Source organism: Somniosus microcephalus, chromosome 15, assembly GCF_052327205.1.
Source record: "Somniosus microcephalus isolate GS21.2 chromosome 15, FLI_Smic_1.0, whole genome shotgun sequence".
Lineage (NCBI taxonomy): Eukaryota > Metazoa > Chordata > Chondrichthyes > Squaliformes > Somniosidae > Somniosus > Somniosus microcephalus.
The window spans coordinates 82043099-82069369 of NC_141001.1; the positions used below are offsets into that span (position 1 = coordinate 82043099).

At 43.6% G+C, this 26271-nt stretch overlaps 1 protein-coding gene and 1 long non-coding RNA gene across 3 annotated transcripts in view; one reads left to right on the forward strand and one right to left on the reverse strand.

Annotated features, from left to right (window-relative positions):
- Positions 1 to 25807, forward strand: part of LOC147107059 (uncharacterized) — a 54538-nt gene extending 28731 nt beyond the window's left edge. Inside the window, exon 2 of the long non-coding RNA XR_015081013.1 lies at positions 24784 to 25807. This is a non-coding gene — a long non-coding RNA (uncharacterized LOC147107059). The remainder of the gene's footprint in view (positions 1 to 24783) is intronic.
- The window catches only part of LOC147107057 (leucine-rich repeat-containing protein 4C-like), a 1510012-nt gene that overhangs the window by 1049171 nt on the left and 434570 nt on the right, over positions 1 to 26271 (reverse strand). The window lies entirely within an intron of this gene.

The following is a 26271-nucleotide window of genomic DNA, read 5'->3' on the forward strand; positions in this document are numbered from 1 at the left end:
ATATTGTTTTCAGTGCCATCTACAGTTTTGAAGAATGTTATAATATTCCTCTATTTTGATCCTTGGTTTGGCTGAGGTTAGCCTCATATGTCCAATTTCTTAGAATAAAGAAAATAAAAGTGAGTTTCACTTCCAGTAAATTTATTGCAAAACACTTTATCAGTCGACTTTTGTTTTAAATTTCCTTCCTCCAATAAAGGGGACACTATTCCCATTTAAAGGGATTCTTTTCTTCCGCTTTATAACTTTTTTGGCAAGTTAACAAGGCTCTGAGCTTTATTGCACTGCTGCACTTTTATGTGTCTTACTATGGAATAATTTGCATTCAGATTCGCTGGTTATTATTTTACAGGTGCTGTATGAGAAACGTTATAGACTTTTCACATTGTCAACAGAATTCCGCATTCATGAGGTTGAGTAGGCACTAGTAAATGTTTATTCTTTGAATCCAATTAATTAGTTACAGCAAATACTTATCAGGAAGCGCAGGCTCCTTGCACAGTGTAACGTGCCTGTTCAGTGTGACATTGTCAGACCAGCTGTGTTGTCAGGACTACAGGAAACATAGAATTCCCGATGGAATTTACCCAGCATGCATGAGAAAGCAGGATAACATTTCACAAATAGAAGCCGCACCATAAGGGTTCAGGCAAGTGTAAAAACTTGTTTTATTTCCTTCCTTATTGGAAGTCATGCAGTCCACCAGAAAGAATGTTCAGCCAAAAATGTGTGTGTTTGTTCCTTGGATGCTGTGGTCAGCATCCATATCCGCACTATGGCCTGCGTCTCCATTAGGACTGTCCTCAACAAATTCCTCTGGTTTCGCATCACCCTATCAATTTTAAGATCTTTGTTCGAAGCTTCAAATCTCGCAGTGCCTCGTTCCACCTTATTACAGCAATCTCCCCTAACCGTACATCCTTGTGAACATCCCCTGAACCTCAGAATGATTATTTCTTGTTTCCACTCCACTACCTCAACCACCATGTTTTGTGTTCCACATCTCTCCCCCAACACCTCTACATTGTCACCCCACTCCTTGCTTTCATAAGCCTCCTAAAGACCTTTTTCTTCAACTAAGCTTTTGCTTCTCACCCTTCTTTATCCCTTTTCTCCTCCTACTTGGTGTTCACTGCCCCATAAAGCAACCAGGGGCTGGAATTTGCGGTCTCCGTGATGATGTACTCTCAGAGTACGCCAACGTAATCCATTTCAAAGATCCTGCAACTTCTGAGTTTCCGCATGCGCAAAACCCGTCACTTGCATGAAATCCGGAACTTGCGATCGGTCAAGGTATGCCATGACAGATCATCTGAACCAACTGGAAACACCGTATTGCTGGTGCAGAGATGAGCTATTTGCCAAACAACTGCCCAGCAATTACGCACAAAACTCTTACGGCTGGTAAAGACAGGTGTAGGGCCTGCTTGCATCAGCGTAAGGGTATATATAAGCCTTAAATTAAACATTTAAAAATCAAAAATGATGCACACACAATAAATTAGTTTATGCAGATATTGGCCTGGATTAAGACGATTAAAATTATTTATTAAAACATTATTTTTTTTATTGAGGTTGGTGCAATGAAGTTACTTATGAATAAAATTGAAATTCAGTACATTTATATTTATTAGAATTATGTAAATTGTTCAATTATTTGGGGCGTTGCATTGCATCTCATTAGGGGATTCCCTTCGTAAATGACTGCAATGGAATCCTCCATTGTGATTGGCGGACCGGGCCCATGTGATCCCAGGGATGGTTCTGAACCGCCTGCGTCCCTAGGATCCGTGAGCCTTTAAGCTGCCGTATGCCTGGAGACCTGAGACCGCAACTCTCCGCAGCCTGGGCTCCTGGAGATAGGTCCGGATTTGTTTCACGGGTCGGAGGCGTGCTCCGGACGTACGCCTCCGACCACAATTTCTACCCCCAGATGTTTCTCTGTAAATGAGGTGGGTAATAAAAGTTGCAGTTGTTTTACATGATACATTGTTTGCTTTTAACACTTTTAGCCACAATGGGATTGAACACCACCTGCATTGAAAACCTGCTCTTCGATGAAAAAAAAATGTGAATCAAAACAATGTTTACATTTCAGTATGAAAAGCGAAAATGCTGGAAATACTCAGCAGGTCAGGCAGCATCTGTGGAGACAGAAACAGAGTTAACGTTTCAGGTCGATGACCTTTCGTCAGAAATGCTACATTTTAGTAGATAATTTTCTACTTTGGCAAACAGAAGCCATCAAACTATTGGGAATATTGACCTCTGATTTAGGTTGGATATGCAGGACTGACTCAAAAACATCACAAAAAGGATGTCCTTCCATTTCTCTTCATCCTGCTAGCAACTTAATGAAGGGTGAAATTAAGAGTAGGTTTAAGGACGCAAAGAGAAAATAACACGAGACTGCATAGGAATTGAAACATTTCCTGAAACTCAATTGCTATCATTTCTAAAAACTGATATATTAGAAAGTTGTGATTTGTAGAAGGAGAAACTCAAGTTGCTGGCTTTTGATAGAACTCCATATCTTTCTCAAAATTCCAGGATTAATCAATCTTTGAAAATTAAGTACAAAATTACCTCTGAAATGTAAAAACTCAGCAGGAGCCTTAGATTGACAGCAGGGAGGAAACTAGTGTGGTCTATTCACGTTACCTAAGTTGGTTAAACATGACTTTAATTAATGAGCTGCTGATTTACTGTTGAACTGTCATGGGATTTATTTTATGCTGTATCTAATACTAAATTATTGAGAATCATGTGGGATAACAGATGATCATTTCGCCAGTGCAGTGGAGTAAAACCTAGGGAGGAAAGGTGCAGTAACCTGGGAGGTTATGAGTAACCTGATCCACCAGGTGGTGCTGTGGCAATTGCTCTCCTGAGTTAAGTCTGATCTGTACTGTTGTACTCTTTGTTTATGCTGCCTCATGGCAGAAGCTTTTATGTGCAAGGGTTGATTAAACCATGTTACGGAGTTAACCTGTGTCTGTCTCCATTTATGGCCAGCTCAAGATACCACATATGGCGACGAGAATAAAGGACGGAAGAGTTTTGGAGTATTCGGAAGAGGTGCTCGGGTTGGTTAGCAAACTAATTGGAAAAGCACGAGGCTAGGCCGTGGGAGTCGAAACGGAGTTTGATTTTTTGGCTGAAGTGACCGGACTCCAAGGATGGCAGGAACGGTAGGCTCCGTGGTACCTTCTGACAGCAAGTCGCAGTCTTGGGAGGAGTATATTGAAATACGGAGCCATTTCTTTATGGCAAACGAGGTGGACAGTGCTGAAAAGAAAAGGGCCATTTTACTGAGTTGTGTGGGAGCGCAAACCTATACACGGATGGGGAATCTGCTGAGCCCGGAGCGGCCAGGAGAAAAATCTTTTGACGAGTTGGTGAGTCTACTAAAGAATCATTTCAATCCAAAACCTAGTGAAATAGTACAGAGATGGAAATTCAATTCGAGGATTAGGAGGCCGGAAGAAAGTGTTACTGAGTATGTGGAGGAGCTTCGGAAGCTCGCACAGGACTGTAATTTTGGAAATGCGCTCACAGTCATGTTAAGGGACAGACTAGTATGCGGAGTTAACGATGACAGTATACAGCAAAGGTTGCTGTCAGAAGAAGGATTAACGTTTGAGACTGCACTTAAAAAAGCACAAGCCATGGAGACGGCTAACAAGGACATTAAGGACTTAAACAGTATGAGCAAGGAGAAATGGAATAAACCAGGGGGAGGAGCTGTTTTCAAGATGGAAGCTGGCGCGAAAAGTCCACCAGTCGGGGTTGGGGATTGCTACCGATGTGGCGGGACGAGCCATTATGCAAAGGACTGCAGGTTTGCAAAGGCAAAGTGCCACAATTGTGGAAAAATAGGGCACTTAAAGAAAGTCTGTAAAAGGGCAGTGAGTGAGAGAAGCAGTGCTAAAGGGGCAAAGCATGCAAAAGGGGGGAGGGAGAAGTACACAAAGCGGGCAAATTACATACAAGAGGAGGGTGAGTCTAGTGAGTCGGTTTTCACTGTATACAGTATAGACACTTCAAGGCCCAACGTACCCTCTCTCACTCAGTATTTGATAGTGAACGGAGGTCAAGTAAAGTTTGAGATTGACACCGGATGTAGTGTAACCATAATGTCGCAGACTGAGTACGCCAAGCTATGGGGGGAAGCAAAAGTACCAGAGCTAGGTACATGCCCCATTAGTCTCAAAACCTACACAGGACAGAAGGTGGACATTTTGGGGGCGGCCGAAGTACAAATGGAACATAAAGGAGTCACCAAAGAGCTTACGGTGGTAGTGGTAGCAGGGTCAGGGCCAAACCTGTTAGGGCGAGGGTGGATCAGTGAGTTGAGTGTGTACTGGCAGGCAATGAATAAAATGGAGGACAGTACAGAGGCACTGCAAGAAGTGCTGATGAAGCATGAATTAGTGTTCAAGGACGAACTGGGCACCTTAAGGGGAGCCACAGCCAAGATTCATGTAGCCAGTGATGCCACGCCTCGTTTCTTTAAACCAAGGTCGGTACCTTTTGCAATGAAAACCAAGGTTGAGGTGGAACTAGATCACCTGCTAAGGGACTGAAATGAAAAGTAAGTTGCCTTTCAAAAGCTAGGCTTTATTAACCTTAAAAACCCAGTCTCAAACAGACTGTGGAGAACTGAATTTAAGATGGCCACCACAGGTCACATGACATCAACTAACCAATAGGTTTACAGCATATATCTCAAGGCAGGAAAACAGGCAACCAATTACAATGCTTCTTATAAAACAAGAATAATCACCACATTCACCCCTCCTTTTAAAATATACTTCAACCCAGGTAGCCTTTACAATTTACAATTAGTTATTTATGACTAAAACAATACATGTATAATATTTCAACAATTTTAAAATTTTACTATCAAATTATTTTAAAAGTCCATTTTTAATCGGTCAACCGGATATCTTGTTCGTGTAGACCTTCTTAACCTTGGTAAAGTTCCTTGCCCTCCCACACCAGGAGACACAGAAATATCTTCTGCAGGGAGGCTATCAATATCTTGATTATCAACAGTTCCTGAATTGGAAGTCCCATTAGAAGGTAAACTGGGAGGGTCATGAACATCCATCGAGGGCAGACTAAGAGAATTGTAAATGTCTGCAATAGGATTGAAAATATTCGTAGTATCTGTGACGACATCAACATTATCTAAATTATGGCTATTGTTAATATCCTCAGAAGAGGGCTGGCCACCACAAGGAGCTAAGTCTTTAACTGAAACCGTACTTTCTTTCCCATCTTGGAATCGAATGTGAGCATATTGGGAATTTGCCTCCAATAGCTCCACCTCCTCCACTAAAGGATCATACTTTGACAGTCTAACATGGCGTTGGAGCAGCACAGGTCCCTGCATAGTAAGCCATGAAGGTAACGAATATCCCGTAGTGGATCTCCGCGGATAGTTGAAGAGCCTTTCATGGGGAGTCACATTAGTAGCCGTTGAAAGCAATGATTTAATGGGATGCAGGGCATCAGGCAATACCATTTCCCACTGTGTATTCTCAAGGTTCTGAGATGTCAAAGCCAACATAACTGCCTTCCAGATCACCCCATTGTATTGTTCGCACTGTCCATTACCCTGGGGATTATACGGGGTAGTTCTGCTAATAGAAATTCCCCAACTCTGGAAGTATTCCTTCAACTGGGAAGACATAAAAGAACTTCCCTGATCCGAATGGATATACACAGGCATCCCAAAGATGACAAAAAGTTGAGTCAGACATTTGATAACTGTAGCAGCTGATACATCTGCACAAGGAAAAGCAAAAGGGAACCTTGAAAACTCATCCACAACAGTAAATATATATCGATTCTGAGTTGTTGAAGGAAGGGGCCCCTTAAAATCAATGCTCAGGCGTTCAAAGGGAAAAGTAGCCTTTATAAGATGAACTCGTTGAAGCTTAGAGAAAATCGGTTTACACCGGGCACAAACAGAGCATGACGAAGTCATCCGCTTGACTTCTTCAACTGAAAAGGGCAATTTCTTACTGCGTACGAAGTGTATCATCCTCGTAACACCAGGATGGCACAAAGCATTATGAAAATTAATAAATTCTTTATCCTGACTGCTATACCTTCTTGACTTGGTAACAATTGGCTTACAGTCCGACATCAAATTGGTAAAAGATGATAATGGAGAAATGGATAAAGAAGTTGATCCACAAATAGACAAAGGTGGCTTAGTTCCTCTGAAAGAAAGACTGAGGGACTCATGTAATTGAAGGACCTCATGACCAATCAAAATATCCGCACAGAGATTAGGCAGAACAAATAGGCGTATATCAGTATACGTATTACCTAAAAGAATTAATTTCACAAGGCAACAACCAGCTACTTGTGAGGTGAGAGTCGTCTGAGCCATACACACCTGATAGGAAACAGGCAAAATTTTCAAACGCTTCTCCCTCACAAACTGAAGACTTATAAAGCTCTCAGTACTGCCCGTATCGATAAGGGCCTTCACTTCTAACCCATTAACTTGGGCCATAACTATAGCTTTATTTAGGCCATGGGAAAAGGCGGCAGAAACTGATGCAATAAACGCCCTATCTAAAGGCTGAATGGTCGCAGAGGAGGCAACCGATTTACAAACACGTGCGTAATGACCTCCCTTGCCGCATTTACTACACACAGCCTCCCGGGCAGGGCACTTCAAACGGGGGTGCCGGGCGTTCCCGCAGAAATAACACTTCTGAATCCTAGAGGCAACAGCTGCCGAAGTAGAAACTGTTTCGGAATCTGGTAAACCACTCCTATTAAATCCACAGAATTCCCTTTCATCCGGAACTGCCGAAACCACGGTCGCAGGCCGATCAAAGGGAGCATAAGAATCTGAACTTCTCTGAGCCAAATCCAATGTAGAGGCTTGCTCAAAAGCACTCTTAAGATCCAAGGTCTTATTTTCTAATAATCACTGACGAATTGATCTAGACAGTAATCCTTTAATAAATGCATCCCATACCGACTCTTCCCTATAATTACAGTCAGCACCAAGGCGCCGGAGTGCCTGTAAATAGGCATCCAAGGATTGGGTTTAACAAAAATCTTTTCCAACGTAGCAATAGCCAATTCATAAGTTTCACAGTCCAAAATATACTTGTACACATCCGGAGCAATGTAGTTGATTAGTATATCCAACTTCAGAGATTGCTGATCCAACACACCCAAAAAGTTTTTAAATGTACGATACCAATGTTTCCATTGATCATCCACTCCTGCAGAATTAGGGTCAGCATTAAATCGTTCCGGTCGAAGAAATCGAAGATATTGTTCCATTGTAGCAAAAGGTTAATAAATTGAAATGAAAAGTAAGTTGCCTTTCAAAAGTTAGGCTTTATTAACCTTAAAAACCAGCAGTACATCTTAAGCTCCCAGTCTCAACCAGACTGTGGAGAACTGAATTTAAGATGACCACCACAGGTCACATGACATCAACTAACCAATAGGTTTACAGCATATATCTCAAGGCAGGAAAACAGGCAACCAATTACAATGCTTCTTATAAAACAAGAATAATCACCACAGGGACAAAGTAATAGAACCAGTGAAATTTTCAGACTGGGCGGCACCAATAGGCCCGGTATTGAAGCCCGACGGTAACGTAAGGGTGTGTGGTGACTATAAGTTAACAGTGAACAGAGTATCATCACTGGAACAGTACCCCATTCCGAGAATGGAGGACATGTTAACATCGCTCGCTGGGGGAGAAAGATTCAGCAAACTGGGCATGAGTCATGCGTATCAGCAGATATTGCTAGATGAAGAATCAAAAAAGTTTGTCACAGTGAACACGCACAAGGGGCTGTTCACGTATGCCAGGTTACCATTTGGTGTCAGTTCTAGCCCAGCAATATTCCAACGGACTATGGAGGGCATTCTGCAGGGCGTTCCAAAGGTGGCCATGTACTTAGATGATATTCTGCTAACAGGAAGTGATGATCAGGATCACTTAAAAACACTGGACAAAGTGCTACAGCGGCTGGAAGAGGCGGGGCTACGCCTGAAACGGAGTAAGTGTAGTTTCATGGAGAAGGAAGTTACATTCCTGGGACATCGGGTGGATGCCACAGGCCTCCATCCATTACCAGGGAAAGTGCAGGCAGTGCAGGATGCACCTGCACCCACCTCAGTGACTGAACTGAAAGCCTATCTAAAGCTCCTGAATTATTATAACCAGTTTCTTCCAAACTTATCGATGCTGCTGGCATCCCTGCACAAACTGCTGAGAAAGGAGGAGCCATGGCGTTGGGGGCCAGAGCAAGCGAAAGCGTTTCAGCAGTCAAAGGAGTTACTTCAGTCCAGCAGGGTGTTGGTGCATTACGACGAGAAGAAGGAGCTGATAATGTCCTGCGACACATCACCCTATGGAGTGGGGGCAGTGTTGGCCCACCGCATGCCAGATGGAGCAGAAAGGCCCATCGGGTTTGTTTCACGCACGCTCACAGCTGCGGAAAAGAACTATTCACAGCTTGATAAAGAGGGGTTGACCATTATATTTGGAGTAAAGAAATTCCATAAGTACATATATGGGAGGAAGTTTGTAATCAGTACTGACCACAAGCCTCTTATTAGCTTACTGAATGAGATGAAAGCGGTGCCTCAAATGGCATCACAGAGAATAATGAGATGGGCAGTAATACTAAGAGCCTATGAATATGTGATCACGTACAGAGCCGGCAAGGAAAACGGGAACGCGGATGTTCTCAGCCGCCTGCCCCTCTCAAAATCTCCTCGCAGTACTTCCCTTGAGGAGCACGTCCTGATGCTGGATCAGGAGATCAGTCCCCTGATGACTTCAGCGCAAATCCAGGGCTGGACTGCCAAGGACCCCGTTCTGTCAAGGGTCCGTGAGTATGTGTTGAAAGGCTGGCCAGATCACCGTGAGGGACCGGAGTTCGCGCTGTACAGACAGAGACAGCACGAGCTCAGTGTCCAAGATGGATGTGTGCTATGGGGAGCACGCATCATAGTCCCAGAGCGGGGACGCTCTACTTTGATGGAACAGTTGCATCAATCGCACCCAGGAATGACTAGAATGAAAGGACTGGCTAGGAGCTACCTGTGGTGGCCTAACTTGGATGCTGAAATTGAGTCAAAGGTAAAGTCATGCACTATATGTCAGGAACAGAGGAAAGCGCCTGCCGGGGCACCACTCCATCCCTGGGAGTGGCCCAGCAAACCCTGGAGGAGAATTCATATAGACTATGCAGGACCTTTTATGGGCAAAATGTTTTTGGTGCTGGTTGACGCTCACTCAAAGTGGATCGACGTTTATCCAGTGAGCTCTGCAACGACTGATGCCACACTGAATTGTCTCAGGAACAGCTTCAGCACGCATGGTATTCCAGAAATGATTGTATCCGACAATGCACAGTGTTTTGTTAGTGAAGGGAGCAAAGAATTCATGGTAAGGAATGGAATCACACATGTCACCTCGGCTCCATATCACCCAGCCTCAAATGGGTTAGCCGAGCGAGCCGTGCAGACTTTTAAGGAGCTCATGAGGAAGAGCTCAGGTGACACCCTGGAGACCAAGCTCAATAGAGCCTTGTTTAGTTATCGTATAACACCCCAAGCTACCACGGGGCTTTCTCCGGCTGAGTTGATGATGGGGAGAAAGTTGCGGTGCACGTTAGACCTGATACACCCAGATCTCAAAAGCAAGGTTGAGACAAAACAAACAAACCAAAAAGCGTACCATGACAAACATACTAAAGCTCGCCATTTCACCATAGGGGACTCTGTGTACACCCGGAACTTTGGTTATGGACCTAAATGGATACCAGGACTAATCCAGGACATTACAGGACCTGTGTCGTACTCCGTGTTACTAGGGGATGGTCGAGAGGTTTGTCGGCATGTGGATCAGCTTTTCAGCCGGCAGCAGGGGGAACTGCCTCAGATGGAACAAAGGGCAGTAGAGGAGGCTGTTCCAGGACCCAGCACGGCTTATAAGGTGCCAGTGGACACTGGTACTGCCAGGCCACAGCGGGACAGAGTAAAACCAACATCAGAGACTACTCCAATCTCAAGTGCGAATGAATCTGAGAATCCACCACAAGTGGAATTAAGACGTTCACAAAGGATTCGCAAGCAACCAGAAAGACTTATACAAACTTGTTAAATTAGTCAGGGGTTAACCATGGTTAGAGCATACTGGTTAATTAAAACGTAGTACCTAGTAAGGGTTATTGTTTCAGAATTGCACACGGCAATCTTAAGGGGGGAGGAGTGTAGTAACCTGGGAGGTTATGAGTAACCTGATCCACCAGGTGGTGCTGTGGCAATTGCTCTCCTGAGTTAAGTCTGATCTGTACTGTTGTACTCTTTGTTTATGCTGCCTCATGGCAGAAGCTTTTATGTGCAAGGGTTGATTAAGCCATGTTACGGAGTTAACCTGTGTCTGTCTCCATCTATGGCCAGCTCAAGATACCACAAAAGGTAATCTGAGAGATTTGTTGGAAAACTGTTCTAAAATCTTCCAGCACTTTTTGAAATCCCGAGTTTATAGCCCGACCTGTCTCTGGACAGAAACAGAGACTCTCTGGTTCTGATAAAGTATCATAAGATTTCAAACATTAATTTTTTTTTCCCCTTTCTCCACTGATGCTGCCTGACTTGCTGAGCGATTCCAGCACTTTCTGTTTTTATTTCTCCCTGGCTGAGTTTGTCTCACATAGCTTCCATTTGACACCACATGCAATGTAAATCTGGTATAGTGTTGAACCAAGTGCAAAAAGAGCCCAGTTGGACCCTTAGACTTAAAAATAGCTTACCTGCAATTAATGTAATTGTTTAGTCACTGCGAAGGCTGCCGCCTGCACTGTCTGAACATTTAAAACTTATTTGTTGGTAGAGCAGCTCTATGCATGCACATGCGGAGCACATTACTATGTATACTACACTACTTATAGCAGAATTCAGGTTTCACCTCGACTGTGTAAACAGGGTCAGCATTAGTTCAGTTGAAGCATTCTTGCCCCTCTGTCAGAAGTCATGGGTTTAAGCAGATAAATCTAGGCTGTACTGAGGGAATACTGCACTGTTGGAGGCGGCATCTTTTGGTTGAGACGTTAAACAGAGGCCTTGCCTACCTGTTCAGGTGGTCAGAAAAAATTCCACGGAGCAATTTGAAGAGGAGAAAGGGATTTCTCCTGCTGTCCCAGCTAATAGTAATCCCTCAATTAACATCACAAAGAAAGATTAGTCATTTATCTCATTGCTGTTTGTGGGATTTTGCAGTGAGTAATCTGGATTATGTGTTTCCATACATTACAACAGTAACTACACTTCAATAAAGTACTTAATTAGCAGTAAAGCACTTTGGGACATCCTGAGGTCTGGAAAGATGTTATATATTTGCACAAGTGTTTTCTTCCTTCTTACTGGAGTGCAGATGCACCCTGAAATGAAGTAAATTTGTAATGGCCCAGAAATTAGGGTCCCCACGGGTGAGTACGCGCTGAGTACTCATGCGTAGGCCCAACAAAAGTGCTGGTTTTGTGCATGCACTGCTCATGTGCGGGAAACTGGAACTTCCGTTCCCTTAAAGGAAGGGGTTCACAGGTCGAACGCGTGCACCGGAGAGGCAGCGCGTACGCCTGGAACTTCCGGTTTTTTTGCAGCTTTCTCCGGGAGGGTAAGTCTCCAGGAGCTACGCTTTTAAAAAGCAGTCACAAGGCCTGCTTTTAACAAGGTAAGTGGTGAATTAAGCAAAATTAAAACATTTTTTCCACAGGTTTATTATTTTTAAATACTTTAAAGAAAGGTAAGTTTATTTTTAGCCCCGTTAGAAACCGTAATTAATTTTTTCAAAAATTTAAATTATTGTTTAAAACAGTTATTTTATGTAATTTATAGTTATTTTAAAAATGTGATTTAAAAAAAAATTATTAGAAGTTTTAGTTATGTTTTGGGGCTGAATTGTATTTCTAGTTTTGACAGCTCTTCCTGTCAAATTTATGAATGGGCATTCCCTGCTACCATTGGCTCTCCATGGCCCACGTGATCCCAGGGGACGCTTTGAACTAACTGCGCCCCTGGGATATGCAAGCACTACGCGCCGGCAGTTGGAGGAGGCCCAGGATTGGAATCCCACGTGGGCCCACAGCACAACGGCTGGCGCGCTAGGTAAGCGCAGGTCGGAGGCTTGCACCCGCGGGAAACCTCCGACCTGAATTTCTGGGCCATTAGGTATTAGAAACTGGGTAAACATTCCTATTACAGGACTGGAGTTGATGGCAAACACTTTGGGCTGGATTTTCCTAAGCCCCTGGAGTCAGGTTGGAGGCGTGCGGGCGATAAAAATCGGAGATCCGGGGGTCCCAACCCCATCCCACCTCCAACCCGCCTCCATGTCAATTTCATAGGAGTCGGGTTCCCGACAAGTGCTGGAACCCGACTCCCAGAGGCGGGAAGGGATTAAAGGCAATTAAACTGCCTGTTAACAGGTAGTTAACAGGTAGTTTTTTGCCTGTTCGCGATTTTTATTGCAGGTTTGCGGGCTTCCCGACAGCTCCAAACCACGAAAAGTTTTCGAGGCGGTACGTGGGTCTGAGGTCTTGGAGGGGTCGAGATGCCCAGTGTTCAGGTGAGTGAGGGGTGCAGGAGTGCAAAGGTAAGTGTTTTGCAAGTGTTTAAATAAGTTTAACTTACTTTTACTTACCTTTACAGGAGTCCTGCATTCCGGTGTCGGGAGTCGGCTGCAAGAACCACAGAAGCTCCGATTTAAAAAAAAAATCAGCTTCTTTGTTTCTACAGCAAAATGATTTTAAAGTTATTCTGAGAAAGGACTGAGGCTGAATTAGCAGTTTTTCAGTCCTTGACAGCTTCAAACAGCTGTTCAACACTGATATTTCATGTGCCAAAAGCTTTTGACAGATGAAATGTCAATCTCTGACGTCACCTGTTGCCGGGTGGCCCTTAATTGGCCTGCTGAGCCCACAGGGCGGGCTCAACAAGGTCAATCAGAGGAAAATCCAGTGGGTTGGCCACATCTCCATGGAGGCGGGACAACAAGCCCGAATGTGGGTTTCCCACCTCCAACCCGCCCCCGTAGCAAAATCCAGCCCTTTGACTGAATTCCAAGTTGTAAACAACCTCACCTGCAAGTAATCATTGACATTATAGGCCCATAAAAATGGAGGTTTACTAATCTGGCATTAAATTGAGCCTCCCTTTGCAGTAAAGTAAATGCAGTGAGGTCGTTCTGTGCATTTGCATTCTCAAGCAATCAAATCACTATAGGTACCCAGCACAGCTACAGAAACCCAACATCCAACACCAAACGTAAAGAGGGAAAGCGGTGTTTGGAGATCACTATCTCAAGGCAAGATTAAAACTCATCCAGCTCCCTTTTGAAGGCCTACAGCAAATCCATATTCATCGCACGTTTTGCCAACCTATTCCAGAGATTGCAGACTCTTTGCAAAAACCTGGTTCCTAATCTAATTCTACGCTTTCTTAACTTATAACGATGCCCCCTTGTCTCTCCTGCCTATCCAACTCAAATAACTTGTCCACTTTGAAAGAATCGAAGCCCTTCATTATTTCAAAGACCTCAAATCATATCCCTTTAAGTCTATGCTTTTCTAGAATAAAAAGCCCCAGTTCCCTAAGGCTATCTTATAACTAATGGCCTTTAAATTAGGTATCAACCTAAACCTACTTTTCAAAATTGTAGCAGGCTCCAGGAAATGGAGTCCAACGTCCAAAGAGGAATATATGCGAATAAATTGATTTTCTGGAATATTATCAACATAACATGTGAATGTGGGTCTCTGTAAGGTTTATTTGGCTCCTTCTGCATTTAAATTCATGAACAGAATCCGTAGTACTCCTTGCTGAAATTAATCTGACTAGTAATTGCCAAAGGTTGTTTATTATTCATGGAAGAGCTGATCAGTTGATTCAGCAGCAAGGAAGGAAGGACCAGATTTTAGATAACATGTATTTTTGATCCAACTACTTCTTCAGAGAGAAATTTAGCTGAATTGCACTGAGCTGTTATAGACTAGGTAAATCCCTGTTGTTTCTGTAAGTGTAGAGTCTCTGTATATTGCAACACTAGGAAAAGATTAACTCAGTTGTTGCTGTTTCATACACATTAGTCTGATCTTCCTTGACCTTTGTTTTAACACAATACTGAAATTTTGCAACAGAACCCACAATATTCTCCCACTGAACACCAACAGATACTCAAGAGGCAACAACTTGCATTTATATAGCATCTTTAATGTAGTAACACGTCCCAAGGTGCTTCACAGGAGCATTAGCAAGCAAAATTTGACACGAGCCACATAAGGAGATATTAGGACAGGAAGAGCTGGTTTTAAGAAGCGTTTTAGAGGAGGAGAGGCAAAAGGAAAAAATACTTGGTAAAATAATGGGACTAAAAGATGACAAGTTCCATGGACTAGATGGCCTGCATCTCAGGGTCTTAAAAGAAGTGGCTGCAGAGATAGTGGGTGCATTGGTTGCAATATACCAAAATTCCCTGGACTCTGGAGAGGTCCCAGCGGATTGGAAAAACGCAAATGTAACACCCCTATTTAAGAAAGGAGGGAGACAGAAAGCAGGAAACTATAGGCCAGTTAGCCTAACATCTGTCATTGGGAAATGCTGGAGTCCTTCATTAAGGAAGCAGTAGCAGGCCTCAACTATTTACAATCTACATTAATGACTTGGATGAAGGAACCGAGTGTAATGTAGCCAAGTATGCAGATGATTCAAAGATGGGTGGGAAAGCAAGTTGTGCAGAGGACTGAAAGAACCTGCAAAGGGATATCGACAGGCTAAGTGAGTGGGCAAACATTTGGCAGATGGATTATAACGTGGGAAAGTGCAAGGTTATCCACTTTGGCAGGAAAAATAAAAAGGCAAATTATTATTTAAATGGAGAGAGATTACAAAAGGCTACAGTTCAGAGGGACCTGGGGGTCCTTGTGCATGAAACACAGAAAGTTAGCATGCAGGTGCAGTAAGTAATCAAAAAGGCAAATTAAATATTGGCTTTTATTTCAAAAGGGTTGTAGTATAAAAGCAGGGAAGTTCTGCTACAACTGTACAGGGTATTGGTGAGACCACACTTTGAGTACAGCATACGGTTTTGGTCTCCTTATTTAAGGAAGGATATACTTACATTGGAGGCAGTTCAGAGACAATTCACACGATTGATTCCTGAGATGAGGGGGTTGACTTATGAGGAAAGGTTGAGCAGGTTGGGCATATACTCATTGGAATTTAGAAGAATGAGAGGTGATCTTTTTGAAACATATAAGATACTGAGGGGTCTAGACAAGGTAGATGCAAAGAGGATGTTCCCCTCGTGGGGAAATCTAGAACTCGGGGGCATAGTTTCAGAATAACGTGTCGCCCTTTTAGAACCGAGATGAGGAGGAATTTCTTCTCTCAGAGGGTCGTAAATCTGTGGAATTCTCTGCCCCAGACTGTGGAGGCTGGGTCATTAAATACATTTAAGATCAAGATAGACAGATTTTTAAAAGATAAGGGAGTGAAGGGTTATGGGGGGCATGCAGGGAAGTAACTTTGAGCCCAAGATCAGCCATGATCTTATTGAATGGCGGATCAGACTCGAGGGGCCAAGTTGCCTATTCCTGCTCCTATTTCTTATGTTTTTATGTTCTTGTAAGAGAGAGGTTTAGGCAGGGAGTTCCAGAGCTTAGAGCCTAGCCAGCTAAAGGCATGTTCGCCAATGGTGGAACGATAAAAATCAGGAATGGGCAAGAGGTAAGAATTGGAGGAGCGCAGAGATCTCGGATGGTTGTAGGGCTGGAGGAGATGACAGAGATAGGGAGGGGCGAGGCCATGGAGGGATTTAAAAACAAGAATGAAAATTTTAAAATCGAAGCATTGCCAGACTGGGAGCCAATGTAGCTCAGCGAGCACAGGGCTGATGGGTAAACGGGACTTGGTGTGAGTTAGGATACGGGCAGTAAAGTTTTGGATGAGCTCAAGTTTATGAAGGGCATCAAGTTTATGGAATGATTTTCACATGAATAAATTCTCAATGAATAAATAATCAATGTAGAATCTTGACAGCGCTGGGAGAAAACAGTTTCATTTTTAATAAAAGGCAGCTTGCTTATTTTTAACATAAAAAAAAAAATTGTACACATCAAGCCTATACCATTTGGGACTATGAACAGAATCTGCTGATTAGTCCTGCTGAATTTAGCCTCAGTACCAAAATGCAACAGTCTTCAATCAAAACCTCATTCATCTGCACGATAAAAGGGAATTAATTTTATTTGAACTGCAGTAACTTTATGAATTTTTATCTTGGGTAACTGTATTAAGCACCTTGGGGCATAGTTCTATATTAAAGATGCTATATAAGCACAAGTTGTTGCTATATTGTCTTTAAATGCACAGAAAACACACCATCAAATGCAAATGGATGTGAGTGCAATAGGATAAATAGAAAATCTATGCAAAGGTCATAATTCAAATCATAAAATGTCTAAACATATTTTAATATCGATTTATGAGAGTTGGTCATTATTGGTCATTTTATTATTCCTTATTGTCAGCCTACTTTTTTTCTAGCTGCAGACTATTCATATTCCACTCCGGTTTACAAGGGTTACTTCAAAGGCATTGCACCTATGCAAATACATTGCAACTGCAAGGCAAGTCGAAACCACTTACCACAGAATGCTGGCTTTTCCTGAAAATCTATCAAATTAAGGTAACGTTCTTGCTAAAGTGCAAATGGGAAGTTAAGGAAGCACTCACATTAAGTAGACAAACTTAGTTCCATTATGGAAAGTCCCTATTATTTTCCTCTATCCCAGTTTTTAAACTCCAGACTAGACCAGATGTGTAGCCCCAGCTAGCAAGCAGCTGGTTTTCTTCAAAAATCCTGTAGATGTTTGATAGCATCACACATTGTGTAAAGACAGATTTTTTTTTAATATACCTGTGGCTTTTCACCTAAGCCACAGCCTGATAGTCCAGGAGATTGCGGGCTAGATTTTACCAGCCCTGAGGAGGCGGGTCTGGAGGCGGGACTACTGGGAAAATCCCCAAAAATGGGAGCGGGTCCCAAAACCGCTCCCAACTCGTCTCCAACCAATCTTCCCGGGAGTCAGGTCCCCGATTTGCGCAGGGGCCCGACTCCTAGCGGTGGGAAGAGGATTATAGCCACTTAACTGCCTGTTAAAAGGTAGTTAACAGGCAGTTAAGGGGCTTTTTCCAATTTTTCGACTGCTGCTGCGGGCTTCACGATGTCGTGGAACCCCGCCAGGGTAAGTGAGGCATGCTATGGGTCTGTTGTTATGTTGGTGTTTGGATGATAGCTGCAGAAGTGGTGTGAAAGTTGTAATGGGACACTGGTCAGTATCAGATGTAAGGAAATGTTGTGAAAGTAATTTTTAATGTGGTTAGATGTTTCTGCAGGTGACAAGCTGTGAAGTGTTTGTGTAGGCTCATCTCATCGGGGGAAGTGACAGATGGCTTCTGCAATCTCAGCTGCAGCTGCCATCTGTTTTATCCTAAGGAGAGAGTAATCGGAGAGTCTGGCTGCAAGGGCTCACCTTTGGACAGTGATTGTCAGCACCTCAATGCTGTCAAACACTGTCAAATCATCTGTCAAACAAGCGTGGTGCATTGCCTTTAAGAAAACCAGCAGATGAAGCGTCATCAACTGACATCGGCTTTCCCTTAATTGGCCGGCAAGCCCATAGGGCGGGCTTAACAAGGCCAATCAGGGCAAAATAGCATCTGTTTGTCAGATATCACTGGGGGCGGGACTGGAACCCGAAAACCAGTAGTCCCGCCTCGAACTCGGCCTGGAAGGTAAGTTTGCATCATACCCAGTAAATTAAAAGCAGCAGCAAATGCTTCTGTTCAATACCAAGCATTGTGCATGGAATGTTACTCTTTGATTCATAGGGAGCAGAAGCTCACTTATTAGAATGGGCCTGGTCACTGAACACAGATGAAAGATGAGTAAAAGACCCAAAAATACAATAGTGATAAAAGCTAAAGATTAGAAATTACTGCAAGTGACATTAACAGAGAAGCACTTTATATACTCAGATGACATTCCTTTGTCAACTATTTTAATGTAGGTTGTAACCCATTATTTTAAGTGGAGATAAAGGAATGTGTCACATTTCAGGATCTTTTGACCACTTTCCACACACAGAATTTGGAAAAAGAATTACTTTAAATGCTATGTTTTAAAACAGTCTTTTCGTGCAAGTTACAAACAAGGTCAGAGACAATATAATTAAGATGTTACTGAACTAGCCTTGATGTTGTTTCCTCATAGGTTGTAAACAACAAGCAAACCAGAGTTGAGCAAGGGTCTCAGGGGGAAAAATTTGGTTGCTTTGCACCAAACCAACCTGCGCCTGGGTGCGGAGCCGCTAACGCCTCCCGCGAAATTCAGCGGGAGGTTAGCGGCAGCAGTAGCTGGCAGTGCCTCACGGTGCTGTGCCTCCGCCGATGATGTCATTGCCATGTGCAGCACCCCGGCCGCAAACTTGGCTCATGCCCCCTGACCTACCGCCAGACGCTATGTCCGACAGGGTCAGGGCGGTGTTTTTGCAGCCGGGGCGGCGATAATTAAAGGGCAGGTGCCAGGCGGCTACTTTTTTTTTGGGCAGCCTGCCAGCACCTGCCCCCTCTCGCATCCTCCTGCGGGGTGTCAGCCGTGATCCGTCAGCCCTGCACTCCTTGAGTGCCGGGCTCTTTTGCTGGCACCCCACTCCCCAGTGTAAGGGGTGGCATGTGCCCAGTCAGCTCTGCCCCTGACTGTCTCTGAGCGGTTCGAATCGCTCCCACACCCCTGGGTTCTAGACACCGGACTTAGGTACAGGCGGCGATACAGAAAATCGAGTAGACAAGTGGTTTGGTGCAAGAAAACCGCAAATTTTATTAAAGGCACAATAAAACACAATCTTACGGAGAATTACTGAAATGATAACAGGCATATACAATTACACTTATATGGGAATGGGGAACACACAGCACATCGAGGGAAACAAATACATTAAAAATCCCCTTATCCTTATCCCACCCCCAATACCTAACTAGATTAAGCTACAAGGGGCCAGGAATTCATACTCACCAATTCGAAACCTATTGATTTAACTGGTTGTGGGTTTTGAGGTTCACTCTTGTTGTCCTTTGGGGTTCGTCATTGCCACGTGGTCACAGGGTGCGGCGATGGAGTTGTTTGTGCGAAGCACCCTCCTTTTTCCTCTGTTAACGTCTTCATTGAGTACTTTGTCACGATGGGTCTTCTTCTTCTTTGGGCGGTTCGGTCGCCGATGGTTTTGCTGCGGTTGGGGCTGGTTTGGCGGTTTTTACCGTTACTATGATTTTTCTACCCAAGCTTCGAACGCCTGTTTATTCTTAATTGGGCTTTACTGTCCAAATATCAAACGCCAGCTCATAACTAGGCTGTTTGTCTTGATTTCACTGTCCATGCTTCAAACACCAACTTATTCATCAAACGCCAGCTTATAACTAGGCCGTTTGTCCCCCAACGCGTCTTTCCGCTGCCCTTCTCTGCCTTTACCAGTTTTACCATTTTTCTCGTCTCGTCTCGTCTGTTCATGGCCCCGTATGTCCTGTGCGTTTTCGATTCGGGTCTTGTTCTCCTCCCGCGTTTGGCCCCCGGTGTAGTAATGGGCGTCCTTGGTGTCGAGCGGTGCGGGGAGGGAGAAGAGGGCCCGCAATGAGGCACGAAGCGAGAGCGAGAGGCAGGAGGCAAGAGCAAGAGGCAAGCAACAAGAGACCGAGAGCTACCGGTGGGCCTACAATTATACCCGGTTCTTCACCCCTTATCTGCGCACCAAATCAGGTCAGTCCTTTGTCTAACTTTTGGCGGGCTCATCTAAAATGATTACAGCCATTTACTTTCACGACTTCTGGGGCAGTTGTCTCCTTGTATAATGGCTTCGATGTCCTGGCTGTTTGTTATTTATGAGACTTAATCGTCTTTCCTGGCTTGGCAGCTACCTGTGAGCTGTTACCGATTATTTATGCAAAGAGTAGATGGCTTTCAGATTAGAGCCATCCTGACTCGATCTGTTCCAAGGTGAAGAATGCATATTCTGCGTTTACCTAGCTGTCAGGCTTTACAAAGTCTTTTCACAGATCCATGCATGTTAGGTTTCATTTCAGGGCCTGTCTTTTTGCAGGGCCTTGCTTTTAAAATCCTGTCAGTTTTGGTCACGAGGTCTCGGAAGCCATTTTGGGTACCCTCTTTAATAACTTGTCCATACAGGGTCCCTTTTTCCATAACTTTCGGGGAATGCGGGAATTTTGAGAACCCTACACCGGTGGTCCAGCAGGGCACCAGTGCGTGCTGCGCTGGATCCCTCCCCTTTAATCGGGGATGGAGGCCTGCAGTACCACAGTGCTATATGCCAATGCACATGCCGCTGGTGCACATAGTGCCACGATATTCAATAGTAACACCCCGGCGAAGTTAGTGCCCCAAAGGGGGCACGAGCCAATTTTTCCCCATTAGATTGGTGTGTTGACTGACTAACATGAGGTAGGTAATAAAAGTTGTAGTTGTTTTACATGATGTATTGTTTACTTTTAACCACAATGTGTTTGAACATTACTGCTTGACCTGCTGAATATTTCCAGCATTTTCTGTTTTTGTTTTTAGATTTCCAGCATCTGCAGTATTTTGCTTTTAGTTTAAGCAATTCATTAGCTTGTCTCATTAATTAATAAACAATTCATACCCACTGTAATGGAAACTTTGAACCCCTTTTCTGGCTGTGACCAGCAAGAGAATAAAGCACAGAATAAGATACAGGCAGGGGGGCTTTTTAAACATTAAGGCCGCAAGGGCTTTCACAGAGGCAAAGAGATTAGAAATTGTTTAAGTCAAGTAAGACAACAACATCATCAACTTGCATTTATATAGCACCTTCAACTTAATGAAAAGTCCCAAGGCATTTCACAGAAACATTATCAAACAAAATTTGAGACCTGCAAGCTTGTGGATGCTACAAAGATATGTACGGGTGTAAGGACATTACACGAGAAAAGTAGGTTACAGGCAGATCTACATGCAATATGGGAAAGAACTTGTATCTGGCAGATGAACTTTAATATAGATAAATGCTGCATTAGCCACATGGGTGGGAGCAATGCTGAACAGGTATACACCATGCAGCATTTTGTGCTCAAGGCTGCTGAGTGGGAGAAGAAAACCTGGGTGTTTTAATGCCTGAATCTTTGAGGTTCCACAACCAGTGCAGCAAGGCAGGAAAATTAAATACAAAACAAGAAATGCTGTATCGTCTTTGGACAAGGTCTTTTTTAGGCCTCATCTAAAATACTGGGCCCAGTTTTAGTCATCACACATGATGGCAATACCAAAAGTTCGGAGGCGGGCTACTGGATTGATACCTAGTTTAAGGGCCCTCAGTTACCACGCTAGGCTTAGAGAGATTGGGCATTTTACTTTAGAAAAGCGTAGATTTTGAGGGGATTTGATTGAGGTCTTAAAAGTAATGAAAAGAATAGATTTGGTCAATATGGATAGGCTATTCAAAGTAAATAGGTTAGGAAGGACCCGGGCACATCAATATAATTCATGGAAGCAAAGAACTGGTTAGATGTTAGGAGATACATCTTTTCACAGAGAGTCACTTACCTCTGGAACAAGTTGCCAGAATGTGCAATGAGTCCACATTCACAGCAAGCACTGAAAATGGAGCTGGACGAGTTCCTGAGATTGCTTGACATAACTGCCTATAGAAGGTAGTTGGGTCATTGGGAGATCTGTCTCCAAGCCACTGCAATCTCCTGGGACTTGTTTGATTGTCATCAGAGGTTGAAGAACAATTTCCCCCCAAATTTTTACCTGGTTTTTCACCTCTTCTGGGAGATTCATGGCTGGTGGATAGGAGGTGCGGGTTGGGCGGGGGGGTGGGAGGGCGAATTGGGATGATGCTGTGTAGAAGTTTCACCATGACAGTATAGGACAGGCTCGATGAGCCAGCTGATCTTTTCTCGTTCATCGTTTTCATAAGTTTCTTATATCCCCCTCCCCCAGTTTACTTCCATCACTGTTATAAATCTGGGTATCAATAGTGCTGCACACTAAATAGAAAGACCATCACACCATTTCAGACACAGATTTTAGCTTTCTCAATGGTTCAACTGGTTAAAGCACTACGTAACCGAGCTATGCAAATCAGCAAAGCCTCAGCGCCAATCCTTGGTCAATGCTGAGTTTGTTGATTTCAGCTACAGTGTATGTGTGAAGCACTACAGCTGGCCTCAGCAACAGCCACCCGCCACCCCCACTCCACGAGTTAGGGAGAGGGGAGAAATGGCCAGCATTCACGCTGCTTCTGACTGATTGCCAACAACTACTCCTAGAAATGCATATTTGAAAGGATTGGGTGAGGGCAATATCTGGCTCAGCTGTGATACCACGTGCAGCCTGATAATCAGCTGAAACTACTACCTGGGCTCGCACAAGGATAGGAAGGCAACATGGTTGATCATGTAATCGAATGCTTCTGAGCACCTAAACTGATATAAAATAACCTTCACCATTGACCCCGTAAGATTTCTTTCATTTGCACCCAACTGTGCACCTTGTGGAAAGAAGGCAGGGCGAGAACTGGTGGAAAAAAGAAAAGAAAAAGAAACACTGATTTAGTCACATCCTCACCATGGTAACACTGTGCTTTGACTCATCCTCAATATGCCATGAGCAGACTTGTCAGGGCTCAGGCTCATGGCAATGAGTCTGAGCTGTTCAAATCATTCTCACACTCTGACGCCCACCTGTGTGTTTTTCATGCCATTTGCTATTGTGACTCAAAATTATAAATTTCATGTTGGCTTGGTACTAAATTTAAATTGCAGGTAGATGGGTTATCAAATGCAAAGTAACTTGTAGGACTTTGTATTATCCAAAGCATCTTATTCTTTCATGGCTTAAATTTTCTCTATGGTTCTCATGAACAAAGAGCTACCAACAAAGATTAAATATTTTGTATGTCAGATGCCCACTAGCATGAAATACAAATGATAAAGGACTCCTGCCACTTGTAAAAATGAAGGAAACCATATTGTACTGGAAATTCACATTAATCTGTAGCACAAATTACATGAACCAGGCAGGTGCTAGAGAGTTAGGGCTGGATTTTGCCGGCGCTCAGAGGGCGGGCTTGGAGGCGGGTCAAAGGTTAAAATCATTTTGATTGACGGCGGGTTGCGATCCCGCCGTCAACCCACCTCCAAACAATTTTCCCAAGTGTCAGGTCCCCGATTTGCGCATGGACCCGACACTTAGCGGCGGGAAGAGGATTAAAGGCAAGTACCTGCCTATTAACAAGTAGTTGCTAGTAGTTGACAGGCTTTTTTTGAATTTTGCCGCTTCTGGCTTGGGTTTCCCGATGTCCGGACACTACGCCAGGTAAGTGTGGCGTGCTGTGAGTCTACTGTAACGTTTCTGGATTGATGACAGCTGCAGAAGTGGTGTGAAGGATCCAATGTTGCACTGGTGAGTCTCAGAGGTAAGAAAATGTTGGGAAATGCATTTTTAATACATTTACACATTTCTTTAGGTTACAAGTTTTGAAATCCATGTCCAGTGCCACCTGATTGGGAGAACCTCTCTTACCAGTGACAGATCACTTCTGTCACCTCACCTGCAGCTGCCATCTATTCCATTCTATGGAGGAAGTCACTGGAGAGCCTGGGTGCAAGAGGTCACCTTTGTACAATGATTGTCAGTGTTTGCAGCACCTCAATGCTTTCAAACACTGAGAAATCAACTGTCAAAAATAATTGTGAGTGGTCCCTTTAAGAAAACCGGCAGATGACATGTCATCAAATGACGTCACCTGACCGACTTCCTCTTAAATGGCCGGCAAGCCCGCAGGGTGGGCTTAATAAGGTCAATCAACGTAAAATCACGTCTGTGGGCCGGATGCAGTTGGCGACGGGACTGGAAGCTGGAAACCACCTGACCTGCACCCAACTCGCCTCCATTGATATCTCTGGTTGTAATTTGGAGTGAATTTTCTTCACTCCCATCAGTTCAGCATTAAAAGCTGAGGTGAATCTCCTGTAGATTTGCACTGTTAGTACAAAGTCATATTTTGGTTGATCATTTAACCTAATGCCTCCCAGCACCTAAACTGATAACCTGTGTCATCAACAACTGAACTGATTTGAAAGGCTGTAAAAGTATCAATGGAGCTAAATGCTGTTGCAGCCAAGGTTGGGCAATATTGATTCTTTGTGAAGTGCTCTAGTCATTAAATCTGTATTTTCTGTAAATGTGGCAGTAAAAGACTGCCCACATCAGTTTTTTCAGTTAATCTCTCAAGCTGAATCAAACCAATTGATGTATTCTTCCGATAACTGATTAACTTTTTGACTGGTCAATCAGTCCTTAAATATAATATTAAATATTCATTCAATCTGTGGTGATCAGGAAAATTTCAAGTGTGTACATTAAACTTACATTCCATTTGCAGCTTTTTCTATGCACTTTACATGATTAATTTTTTTGATTCACAGGCATTTTGCCTTGTGTAAAAGATATATCACCATGTGTACTGACTAGTTCCCTATCCGAACATTGTCAGCACCATGAAAATCAGTGAATATAAAAAGCCATTTGGAAGGCAATCTGATTGATTGGTTGACATCTATCTTCAGTATCTATAGCATAACTGGCAATCTGATGGAATACTTCCCACTTTTCTTTTCCAGCTGCAACTACACTCAAGAAGCTCGACACTATCCAGGACAATGCAGCCTGCTAGATTGGTACCCCCATCCACCAGCTTAAATATCTACTCCCTCCACTACTGGCATACCATGGCTGCAGAATGTACTATCTAGAGGATGCACTGCAGCAAGTCACCAAGTCTTCTTCAGCAGCACCTCCCAAACCTGCGACCCATACCACTTAGAATGACAACGACAACAGGTGTATGGGAACACCATCACCTCCAAGTTCCCCTCCAAGTCACACACTATCTTGACTTGGATATATATCGCCATTCCTTCATCGTTGCTGGGTCAAAATCTTGGAACTCCCTACCTAATAGTATTGAGCACCTTCACCACAAGAACTGCAGCAGTTCAAGAAGATGACCCACCACAACTTTCTTAAGGGCAAATGGGGATGAGCAATGGCTATATCCTGAGAATGAACTAAAAACAATCAGTCTCTCCTCTTCATGATAATGCATTACATAACAAATATTCCATAGCGGGAATAAACTGATCCTTCAAAATGGTTCCTTTTAGAGCATCACAGCAAAACTGAATGGATGATAAAAGTAGAGTGGGGCATAAAATAAGTCACATGATGCATTCTATTCGTGATACCCATCCTGTGCACTGCTATGCCTCAAGAACAATTCTATCAATGCTTAGCAAAGATACCGTTCCATTAAACTGTTTTCTAATAGGAAAACAGCTGCTGCGATATCGATACCCTTTTTGCGTCCTCCACGGCAAAGTTTTAATCTTTGGTTTAGCATGCTGTGCACGTTTATATCTTTTTTCAGAACTCTTTATGAAATCTCCCATGGAATCTGAACTCAACATTGTTACCATGCACAAATGGCGACAGATGTTAACTGCTGATAGGACAATTAACTTCAACACCCAAGATCAGCAACAATGTCGCAGTTTTCTCAGAGAATCTTTTTAGCCTGAGGTGCTAAGGTAAAAGCACTATCTGTATCTGACAGATTGTTCAAATAAACAGAACAATATTTCAATATACCTGTCATTCATCAGTGGTTTGTATGATAGTTTCCTCTTCTCATCTTTAGGTAGGTTGTGATAAGCTCGCGAGCGCACAAACAAAGCTCAAATATTCACAGAATCACAGAAACCCCACAGTGCAGATAGAGGCCATTTCGGCCCATCGAGCCTGCACCGACACATATCCCACCCGATCCCCGTAACCCCTACACCAACACATATCCTACCCTATCCCTGTAACCCCATGTATTTAATCCCCCTAACACTGAGGGTCAATTTATCATAGCCAATCAACCTAACCCGCACATCAAGATATGTTTCATTCTGCATGGCAGAATTGCAAGCTTGAAAGATCCTTGTCAGGAAGTGAACCAGTTGAAGACACGAGACTAAATATTGAAGTTCAGCGACATGTTGTAGTTAGTATGTTCTTGACCAGAGACATTCAAAGTTAAATGCTATCCACAGACTGACCACACA